We start from the raw sequence: 12,931 nt of genomic DNA, 5'->3' as shown, positions 1-12,931 counted from the left end.
TATAATTTTCCGAACTAAGATTTCCGAGAAAAGACTAAGTATCGGTTGGGCAAATTAAAATCTCAGTCATGTCTAAATTTTAATATTAAAATCTAGCTTGAAGCAAGTATCGCTAACATTACATAATATTGATATAAAAAACATACGTCTAGTAGGATTTTGCATTCAGAATTGGTGAAATTGCAAAGTTCGATGGACCTTGAATAGACGTAGTAAAACAAATTCTAAATATAATTTGTAGGAGTAGGTAAATGGTAGTGTGCGATAACGGAAATATGTTCAGTGCATGCACAAGTATCGCAACGTGTGTACTGTGTCGTCACGAGCACTTCTCTTCAATGTCAGTGTCAGTGTCAGTGTCACTGCCAAATGCGACACGTGTCCGTCTAGAAAGGATCAACGGATAAAATCTATACTAATGTTATAAAACGGTAGAGTTTGTTTGTTTGTTTAAACGCACTCTGGCACAAGTCAAATTGTATTTTTATTTATGTATATGATAACCACACTCATTGTGGCATTACTGACATGACTATAAAAGATTTTGAATAAACTCTTCCACTAGCATTGCCTGCAACTTCATCGGCGTGGTAACCCCTTACTCTTCGAATTTTTAAACAGAGTTTTTCTCCACCTATTTTCACAATTATCTCCCTCTTTAAAGTCCATGTTAATCCGTAAGGGTTTTTGAGAAAACTTTTGATTTAATAAAGAAAGTTAGTCATAAATATTTGCATAGTTTTTTTTTGCTTTTGAAAAAAGTTCTAGAGAACCGGGCTAAATTTATATACAGCTATACATATTCCCGTAAGGTTTTACGAGAAAAACCTTTGGTTCCTATGATCAGACGTGCGATTCTGATATTTTACATTCGTCGATGATCCTGTCGCCTATACTCGTCTTATTAGAATTTTAATTTTATGTTTAAAGGATGCCAAAACTATAATGCACTTTTTCGCCACTAACAACGACAAGTTGCCATGAAAACGAACTCACGTCAGTGCGCTGTAACTTTACAGAATCGCTATGCTAAAGGATTATCTCTGAATCTAAATCTCTTTCAAATTTGAGTTAATTCGGTCTAATAGTCGCGGCGTGAAATAGTAACGAACATTCATAATATCAAAATCGTCAGCTTTTTGGAAATCTCGGGAAACCATGGATTTTTCGGGACTATGTGATAACCCAGAGTAAAATCTCTTTCCATTTCAAATTTCAGCCAAATTGGTCCAAACATCCAAACATACAAATTTTCGCTTTTATATTATTAGTAGGATGGTATTCAACTCAACATCATCTGTTTGTTCTATTAACTACTACTAAGTATAGAAATACCTAATCGTTTTCGTAAATTGATGAGGAAAATGGTAACTGACAAATGCAATACGCATGCGTTCAATTGCTTGCACAGAGCATATGCACTTATCCAATTCGAATGTCTCTCTCTAACTAATATTTTTGTGATGAGTAAAAATGGTAGGAACAACTTGATTGTTTCAGTTACGTAAACTTGTAACACCAATGATAACATTCCATTTAAAATGACGAAATAATTAGCACATATTGATCGAGGTACATATGTTTTCTGTGGTCGAGTTTCGTTTGTTAATGCTACACGTTTGACGAATTCGCAGTATGTGATCGTGATTGATGCTACGCTCCGTAGATACGAGCACGTCCGACTTCGCAGCGATGTGGCGCGGTTACGCAACTCGTGCGCCGCCGCGTGAAGAGTGAAGTTCAATGTCACACACACGCACACAGGCGCCACTCGCGAATAACACTAGATATGCGACATAGGGCTTATACTATTATTTCGAGCAAATATAAACTTACTATTATAGCTCATATAAACGTTTTTTAGAGGTATAGAAGATATCTTGGGAGGGAACTACGATGTTTTCCAACGGCGAGAGCGGATAGATAGGCGCCCTCATTAGCGTTTGTGACAAATTGTTACAAATACGTAACGCCAATTTCCTGCCACCCAGGGCAAATACACTGGTTAGCTCCCTGTAAATTAGACCCTGAGAGATACGGATGCATGTTTGTGACTCTCCCACGCACTAAGTTGGATTTTTATGCAGGTACAGATATAGGCTATTAAATTATGCTATTTATGTAATATATAAGTAACGCTGATCGCTAGTTTATTAAGTATTGTATTATGAATGTTTAATACACATATCGAACTCTTTCAATCGACGAAAAAAATTTTATTAAAATTTTCATTGACTATGCCACATTGTTTTACTGGCCGTAACAAAAAGTTCTAGAGAACCGGGATAAAAAATAAATATATATTTCAGAAATATTTCCTAATAAATTATCAGATTATGTTACAATACAGAGAACCAGGAAATAAGTTTCGTAGGTGTGGCAACCCTGACGAGAGCCGTCGTCGGTGTGCGCGCGATATCTAAATAATCGCAGCCAACCCGTTACTCGCCTCTATCAGTACTTCCCGGAATAATTCGCGAAAACGCGATTTTCCTTTGTATACTGCGTATGTAATGTCGATCGCTGTATTTTTGCGCAAGGTCATGGTAAAGTCACGTCGCTATTTCTAGCGCGTTCGTATTCTCTTCCTTTTTCACGGTCGCATATTGATATAACCTTACTTGACTTACAGACGGGTACAAATTACAATATGTCTTTTAGTGCAATCGCGCATACAATTATTATTCTATAATATGTAAGTATTTTTGTCAGAACGTCGTGGTAACTAAAGAAGGAACACAGTATCTGTGTGCGCAATAACGACCTACATAGAGACCTAGATCTCTCCACAATAGCCCAATATATGAAAAGGCTCTCGAAAACTTATTTTGAAAGAGCCGCCAACCACCCCAACCAACCAGTGGTTGAAGCTTGCGGCTACATACCCGATACAAACGCTGATTGTAGATCTAGACGCCCAAAAAACGTCCTTTACCATCCTGACGATGACATAACAAACGACAATGCTTCCCAGGCGAGACAAACTACACAGCGTCTTCGCCGGCAAAGTCGAGGTTCCCGACATCGTCACCCAGACGTGGGCTTTTTAACTCACGATCTCGGGGGCGCCCGGACTGTTACACTCAGGCCAAAACACCCTTCCCGAACGGCCCTTTAAGCCGAGGTCCCTGTCTCAGAGGAGACGTCCTTACAGAGTCGTTCCGCCCATCTACTCTGATTATGCCTTCAGGCCCTATCAGGCGATGCTTCTGCGCTCGCCCAAACCCTCCGGTGACGCCGCTGAGATCCCCTAAGGAGCCTACGGCACTTACACAGTCAGAAAAGTATCTCTCCTGAGAAATATGTTCTTATATTAATTTTAGTTTTTGCGGACATAATACGAAACTTAAGGCCAGTTAACATAGGTTATATTTCATTCGAGCCGTGATAGCCCCAGTGGATATGTCCTCTGCCTTCGATTCGAAGGGGCGGAAGTTCGAATCCCGTCCGGGGCATGTAATGTGTGTTCAATACCTTGAACTTTTGAGTTGTGTGTATTTTAAGAAATTAAATATCACGTGTCTCAAACGGTGAAGATAATAACATCGTGAGGAAACCTGCATATCTGAGAATTTTTTAATTCTCTACGGGTGTGAAGTCTGCCAATCCGCATTGGGCCAGCTTGGTGGACTATTGGCCTAACCCCTCTCATTCTGAGAGGAGACTCGTGCTCAACAGTGTGCTGAAATGGGTTTGCTAATGATGATGATCAATATAGGTTATATTTCATTCTCATATGCCCACGGGAGTGAGAACTACGCGGATGAAACCGAGGGGTGGCTATTGTTTGTAAATAAATAAAAGAAAAATCATTACGTTATTAAATTTAATTTCAAAAAAAGGGACAAAACTTATGTTATACAATCTCTATTACATTAATGCCAGTATAATAAAGTATATTTTTTATTTAAGACAGCGACGTTGCGTAATATGGAAGCCAGTAATGTCTTGTCATATTGGATTTATCGGCAACCTTGACCTCGGGAACCCTGAACCCAATGGCATTTAACTTATCTATGTAGTTTGGTAGTTGGTAGTTTAGGTATGTATGGTACAGGTAAAATATAGTGCGATGAAACTACAATAATAGGAAAGTAATAAACCTAACTCGGTAATAAACGTAATTTGAATTTTAAGAAAACAATTAAGGAATTACACTAATATAATGTATTACAACTAAGTAACATTCTAATTTCATTAAAATAGGGCGAAAAACATTTTTAAGAGAGTAAGTACGACCTTGGTTAGAGTTATAGGAATCTGAAAACTAAGAAAATGATAATTAAAACACATTTTTTTAATTATTTGTAAATTAATAATTAAAAATAATTTGTAATATAGGTATAAAAAAAAAATTCTTGAAGAGGAGGAATTTCCATTTATATTTTCACTTACTGCCTGCCGAAAAGAGCGAGATTTTCCATTTAGGTTTTCACTCAATGCCAAAAAGAGAGAGATTTTCCATTGACGTTTTCACTTACTGCCGTCTTACTTACAAATGTACATATAAACAAGTAATCAAATAAGTAATTATAGATTGAATATTTCAACTCTGCATATTATACAATGTACCGGCACGTACTTGAAGATGAATTAACATATTATACGAATGATTTAAATTGAATAGACTTCTTACCGGGGGATGCCCTTGTATTGGCACCCGTTGTATTCGGGCCAGGGTGTTGTGAAAGGCGAGCTTGTCGTAGGTCAAGGGTAAATAGTCTCACTGACCTAATTGCTGATGCGCCCCAACAAAATACCTTCAACCCCTTATACCCATCACATCAATCAAGCGTTACTACAGCAACAGCACTTTTAGCCTTGGTGAAAATTTTGGTGGTTATTTTTATTTAGAAAAATATTGCAAACCTCATAAAAGACAAAGATAAATCAGTAATAGTAAAGTACCCAATGTATATAAAATAAAATAAATAAATTATTAATTGAGAATAATCTCAATAGCTCGACAACGATTTAAATCCGAGAAATGTATGAACTAACTAGGTACATTCGACTACAACAAAGAACATTCTAGACTATTGAGTATATTGTTACACTCCTAGCACAGGGATGGAAGGGAGTGTTTAGTTTGAGAGGAATAGGGCAATATTTGGAACGTCGTTAATGCTCTTCTAAACAAATAACAAAAAGACAGTGTCAGTCGAATTCTTCGATTTATTTTAACAGGACGTGATAATTGTTAACTCGTCTGACAATAATAGTGTTTATTAAGTATTTCATGCTTCTTTTGGCACGTAAAATCCAGGATAAAATTATTAAATCGCGGTCAAAGCCGCGTTCGTGAGCTAGTTTATAAGAGATTCGAACGTGTGACTTGCCATCCGTGTTAGCCTCTGCAAAATTTTACACGATATTTCGCTACGAACAAATCCATCAACATATTCTTTCTTCAGGGCCCTTTCCGCACTTGGCCAAGTTGTTGGCCGTAATCTACGTAATAAGGTAATAGTAGACGATCCCAATAAAAGACGAATTTCACCGAGCTGGTTATTGGATGAAAAGCTTTTTATATCAAATTAAATGTGTCAATAATTATAATGCCAATGGGCTGACTAAAAAAATTCCATTTATTAACCATTTATTTTTTTAATAATTTCTATGGTTTGATAACAACTTCAATACCAAATGAAGTAGAGAGAGTATGAAGCCTATATATATGCAAACGATAGGTCGACTATTTTTTTCCCGTTACAAACTCTTGGGTAGACACGGTACTCGTATAAACAGGTCAATCGATACTACTAACTACCACTGGCCTGTTTAATTAATTAAAGTTAAAATATAGACTTTATTTACGAAAACGGACCGTTAAGAATCGAATCGAATTTTTCATATATAGCCCCTGGTATAAAAAAAATATAGGCAGTAAAATTCGATGAACGAATTACAGCGTTACGTGTTTTGTGCGCAACCTATTCTGCGCACCTTTCACTTTTCAGGCGAAAATATTGAGACGTACATAGTATATGCTGCTTGGCAACATACACCTATTTAGTGTAGACAGTCGATCTGAAAGAGTAAATTCCATTCGTGCGTCGGAGATGACACACACTTTTTTTTCTCAGTCCAGGATTTAATTCCAGTATATAAGGCGACCTTCACCAATCTGATTATTGGATGAAAAAATATTTTATATCAAATTACGAGTAAATATGTTAATTAATATATTGCAAAAGGGTTGACTAAAAAAAAATTAGTCAAGACTGTATGCACCTATACGCTACCTACGCAATCGTTACGAGGTGACAGAAAGACGATAATGCTGGCAGCTTTACTTGACGGTTAACGGACTTTTTCTGGTAGATAACCACTAAACCTAGCTTTGTTAGCTTAGTAGTAGTAGAACTCTTTGTGAACGAGCCCGTCCGAGGAAGTGCTACAAAATGAAAGATTCTCCCGCAGCTTTTTCTGTCGCTTAGCAGCGCTATATCTTAGTATAGTTGGCCTGTAAGTCAGATAGAAACACTTCTTATAACAATCGACAAATCTGAACTGAAAACAACTGAAGTTTTTTTGCGCAATTTTGCGTAAGGTCGCGCGTTTAGCCTGTCACAATTTTTAAAAATTATGTTCAATTACACTCGGTTTCTATTCTCCCAATAGTGAATATGAAAAAAGATAACATGAAAACATGTCAAATCAACCTAATAATATAACAAACCTGCTTTCACAGAATAGCGCTGGTACTGTTACACATTGGTGAATACACCAATGAGTAAGAGATACGGGGTAATATAATCTAGAAAAAATATAGAACAAACACAATGAATCATGCTCACGTGTCCTTTTTTGCATAAGTACCTTTATAATATTCGTTATCATTATGAACTATTACTTTATTTTGATGCTATTGCAGAGCTTTTAAGTTTGGCTAATGAAAGTCGAGACTGAAATCTTCCGGCAAATTAAAATAAAATCGGAAGACTTTCTCAAAATTATAGTGCAAAAATTGAAATAACACAGTACGATACTTGCAATTTAATTTTTGTTTAAAGTCGTAATAGTAATGTTTTCTCACATTAAGCATTTTTTTAACAAACATTAGTAGAGTTGTTTTAATTTGCCTGGCGATTTCAGTCTCTACTTTCAGAAGCTAAACTCTACTGTAAGCTTACTCTGATCGTTGCTACAATGGGATTTGGGGTTTTGGGGTTCGTATTAGAATAATATTGTAGGACTCTGTAACTATCTAATGCACCGAAAACACCTTACCGTGCTCTCCGAGGAAAACCACCAACATCCAAATTCCGGGTTGCTGCTAAAAATATTAAGTTTTTTATACTGAGAGTAGTAGTAGTAGTAGTATCCAAGGAGTAGGAATAAATATTGAGTTTTTTTGATAAAGTAATGATTTCATTAATCAAGGTTTTTTCGAATATAAGTCAATTGCCGGGTGGTTAGGGTAGGCCTGGGCCTGGGGAAAGAAAAAGTCAATATTTCATAGATTGACGCAGCGATCTAGGACGATCCAAAGCGGCATAGGCTAGCTACGCCACTGGCTCGAGTCAGGTGTAGCTTGGCAAATTCGTTCGTAACACTCCCGATGGTCCGCACGGGCCGAGGGGCGTGTAGCGATAATGGAAAACCCACGACTGATGCACCTCACATCCCCGCACGCATGATTTCACACAAGTGCAGTCTTTCCCCCTGTCGCCCGCATATCATGGGAGTGTCATCACTCGAACTTGCCAAGCTATAGTAGGTATAGTAACAGGTAGGTAGGTTATTATAATTTTTTATATATTATAGTGCATTTTTCCTGTTGCAAAACGTATAATTTATTAAAAAGTCTAATGAGATTCATCTGTGTAAAGATAAGAACCAGGAAGAATGGAAGGTTCGCTTGAGATTCTTTAGTCTGCTTCCGCACTGTTGCCTTGTATCAATTATTATTATAAGATGACGTCGCACAACCTTTGGTCTCATCTAGAAACGGATCGAAATTATATTTTAAAAATATTGCAAAGGTAAGGTTATGGTGTAGAAAGGAAGGTATATGATATATGAAGGTATGATACTCTATAACCTTCAGGATTATCGTTCAAAGTGGATGTTTTCCATAAAAGAGGAATCCCCCTCAAAGAAAACCATTTAGGTAGTTCCCAAGCCCTAATTTAGGAAATCATTTAAATAAGATTGATTGTAAATATAAAAAGTCAGTAAGAAGGTAAAATCCGAAAGTATCTATATAACAAATACACAAATAATTTTCACCTAATGGTCAGTGCGTTGATGCAATCGAAGATGGAAACTTGTACAAGTACAACAATCCACACACCTTTCAACATCTACACAACATCGCTTGGCGGTACGTCTTTGCCGATAGGGTGGTAACTAGCCACGACCGAATCCTCTCACCAGCCAGATCTGGACCAGTGAAGATAACCTCAATCGACCCAGCCGGGGATCGAGCCCAGGACCCACGGAGGAAATCATTTTAAAAATTCTTTTACCACTAGAAAGCCGCGTTACTTATGAGTGTCATAGGCTATATTTTATCCCCATATTCTTTAGACAACGGGAACTACGCGGATGAAACCGCGGGGCGTGGACTAGTACCAAAATAAACTAAAAGGTGGTTCGTAAATAGCAAAGTTCAATTAAAAGGTGCACGAGTAGGTGCGGGGTGCCTACAGATAGCGGTCGATGCCGCGACCCCGCGTCCTTGTTGTGACCTTCCTCCTACGTCCGCGCTCCACGCTCCACGTTCCAACCCCGCCCGCTTTCAGGACTCGGAATAAGTTATGCAACCATCAAACAATCTAGAGGGCTCCTAAGCGAATTTCGCTTCTAATTCGCCTCGGCCTGTTCAATTCCCAATCCTTGATTCATGAATATATAAAAAGTTATGTAAAAATCGGGTCAATATATTCAGGAAACTGCGACTTAGGTCTCAATTTTAGGGACGACTCAGTAATTAAATCCAATGGACGAACATACATCATCACATGAGTGTCAGAAAGTCACTGGAGACAGACGACACTAGACCTAAATAAATTTGAACAAACTTACGAGTACTTCCCTGAAGTGTCAACAGCATTTTACTTTTTTAGAAACAGAAGATAAACAGTTTTGTAATATTGTTTTCTAGGATAACGCTATAGAAGTCATTTTATTACCGAAATCCTAAATTGTCTGCTTCAGTTCAGATAAAATTTGTCAGCCTAAATAATTGCCGACGCCTATATTTGCCCTAATTCATTATTCCCCTTAATATTGTTTGCCCTCGATCCCTCCACGCAAGTAACCTAGATTCTACCTCGAAATGCCTGTCATCAAGGCCAGGCAGGGTACGCTAAGGACGCTTTATATACCGCCTGATAAAATATACGTGTAGGTACATAGATATAACCCAATTTGGTGTCAAGGACTTTTCTCGTTGCGTATTAAGGATTTGGTACAGATTTCGGCTACATTGAATATAGGTAAGTAAATGTCTATACCTTGTATTATTTTATGTTTATAAAATAACTAGCGGACGCCCGCGACTCCGTCCGCGTGAAATTTAGTTTTTCAAAAATCCCACGGGTACCATGGATTTTTCCGGGATGAAATGTAGCCTAATGTGTTAATCCAAAGTTCATGCCTAAGCCTAATGTGTTAATCATTTTAGCAGTTGCGGCGTTAAACAAACACCCAAACAAACATCCATACAAACTTTTTCATTTATAATATAAGTGGGATACAAGGTATAGACGTTTATGTACGTTTTTGCAGAAAATGTAAGAATCCGGCTAGCCGATATTGTAGATCTGATATACGAGTTGATACCATTTTTAAACGGTTTGCTGCAATATTCGAAATAATCTTAAAAGTGATTTTGAATCAACTGACAGTGATTTTAGAGGGTGGTTTTAAGATGCTCATGATCATGACGTACGTCTAGATTATGCCTTGTTTTCGAAATTAAAGGTACTCTGTTGAACTACCTCCATTCCGCTCGGTTTTCCGCTAACCTCTACAAAGTGTTGATCCTATGCTATAGTTCGACAAATGTCTCATAAAAGCAAAACAATTACGCCGAATAACAAAATATTATCCGAATATCAAGTCGAAATATATAAACACATTTCAATCGTTGTAAATTTCCGTATCGTTATCATTCACTCTCTGAAATGTTAAATATATACTATATATAAAATATAATATCTTTTATTATTAATTATTATCTTAATAAAGTTATGTAAGCAACACGCGCAACGTTCGTTAGTGCTAGGTACTTAAGCGACACGTACTTGTTCGTCGTTTACACATCTTGGAGGTCGAGGACGAAACATCCGCGAGTTAGGTACCTACTGATAAGATGTTTATATAACAGATAAACGTAACTTCTGTAGCCACGAGGAATTAGCAATTACAAATGAGACGTAGGTACCTAAACCTAATAATGAGTTGGGTGTAATCTTTTATATTATTTTTCACGTGTAGGTTTCCGTAATAAATAAAACGACACGGAATAGTTTTAGGCCAATCAACATCTGGGAAACAGTGGTAATGTTCACTTAACACTGTTTCCCAGATGTTGATTGGCGCGAATAAAATACGTGTTGTAGCTCATTCGACTCGTCATGACGTGTAACCAATTAAAAATTTGAAAAAATAGGGTCTACACTAATAACTAATTACTCCAAAACTATTGGTGTTTGACAATTTTTACAATAAGATTCTTAAAGAAAAGGAAATTTTATAATAAAAATATTAACTCGTGTTTAATCTCTATTGATATTTCATAGCAGGGTTATGCGCGGCGCTAAACGCGATCGCGTTATAGCTGAAAATCGGGTGGCTCCAGTATTTTTGTCGTGTAGATAACAATAAAAAAAAATTTAAAAAATTAAAACTTATATAAATTTGACATGCCAATTTGAGTAAATTTTGTATAATTGTATTTAGCAAGTGTCTCTATTTACCGTATTAATAAACTTCAACTGAATTAAAATGAACATTGAACGTTTTTTTTAATCTTACCTGATGGACTGCTCTGAAACCGATATTTCATTATGACCGTCGAACTTATTCTTAAACAAGTTCGATGGTCATTATGCTTACTTAAAAACATAATGTAGCTAATTTAAAAAATATAACATATTATGATTGTTTGTATTGGTAGATATATCTTTTCGCTTTGATTTTTGAATAATATTAGGTTAAAGTACTCGTATTATCACATTTTCTGAAGGCCAGCAGCAAGGGGCAACGTGACAGGAACTACCAACCCAATTACCAGGCTTACTAAAATCATTATTAATTAACATTTTGTCTCGGTAGTTTATAATAGTACTAGCCTACGCCGCGCGGTTTCACTCGCATGGTTTCCGTTTCGGCTGGAATATGGGGATAAGATATAGTCTTAGTAGTTTATTACAGTACATTATTAAAAAAATATTTTTTAGAAAGCTGAATGTGCTGATAAATTGTTAGCTTTTATAAGTGAGGCTTTCACTATACATGTGCTGGAACTACATGGAGGAGGTATGTATGAGTATGTTGGCTAAAATATCTTCTGCAATAACTTCAATGAAAATAAACCCTTCCCTACCATACCCTACCCTACCACTACAAGCCTAGCCCTGCCCTACCCCTATCCTACCCTACCCTACCCCACACCTACCCTACCCCTACACCGTTCTGTAATTATTATTAATATGAAAATAAAGCAATTAAATTATTATAAATATGAAAATATATAAAATTATTATTAATAAAGCTCAAATTTAACTACGTTTTAGTTAGAAAACATTTGTATAGGAAAAAGAAAAGGGCTATTTTTATGGTTTTTCCGACAATTATTCTCGCCGTAAAACCATCCTAGAACTTAAACGAACATTTAAAAAAAATAATTGGCCAAATTGGTCCAGGCGTTGTTGAGTTATGCGTTTACCAACGCATTTTGCGATTAATTTTTATATTGTAGATTTATTTTTAGTAAGTATGCATATAATATAAAACGGTTCTTTAAATAATATTATTTTTTCTGGTCAGGATTGAATTGAATGAAAAATATTGAGCTAGGTAGTGAAAATTGTCGCAGGTATTTGAAACAATGTGTGCCTCGTCACCTTACAGACTGACGATTGTATACATAACTGACGTCAATTGCATGATTGTACAGCGTGCCTAAAATAAAGCAATATGCTGCGTCCAGTGGCGTGCACAAGGCTGGGGTATGCACGATAGGTAAGTACAAAAAGGAAAATGAATTTGTGTTGTCTAGGTAGGCAGGTATAGCTTGTATTACTGTCGACGACAACAATGCTACAACATTTCTAGTGGGATACTTTTGGTTTAAATTAATTTAAATCAAATAAATTAAAAAAAACATGTTTTGTTAGCTCCGAAAGTGTCGACTGGACGTTGATGACAATGATAACTTTATAATGTGTCAATCACTTATATCGATACACCAATAAATACTCGTACTACTTACATATAAATAAAACTGATGAGTGTGATTTTGAAATAACTGTGGTTTTTCAAGATCTTCTAACACGATACTAAAACGTAATCAAATTTAAAATTTTGTCCGTCTATTTGTCCGGCATAATCTCTGGAACGACTGAACCGATTCTAATAGAAATTTCATTGGAAGATAGAGCAGGTTATAGGAACATATAGGTAACTTTTATCCCGAAAAAATACGTGGTACCTACCTGCGGGATTTGTGAATTAGAGAATGTCAAGTCGCGGGAGTCTTAGTTTATACTTAATCTATACTAATATTATAAAGCTGAAGAGTTTGTTCGTTTGATTGAACGCGCTAATCTCTGGAATTACTGGTCCGATTTGAAAAATTATTTCAGCGTTAGATAGCCCATTTATCGAGGAAGGTTATAGGCTATATATTATCCCCGTATTCCTACAGGAACGGGAACCACGCGGGTAAAACCGCGCGGCGTCAGCTGGTTATACA

Source organism: Bicyclus anynana, chromosome 5 (genome assembly GCF_947172395.1).
Source record: "Bicyclus anynana chromosome 5, ilBicAnyn1.1, whole genome shotgun sequence".
NCBI classification, from domain to species: domain Eukaryota; kingdom Metazoa; phylum Arthropoda; class Insecta; order Lepidoptera; family Nymphalidae; genus Bicyclus; species Bicyclus anynana.
This window is presented reverse-complemented; position numbering follows the sequence as displayed.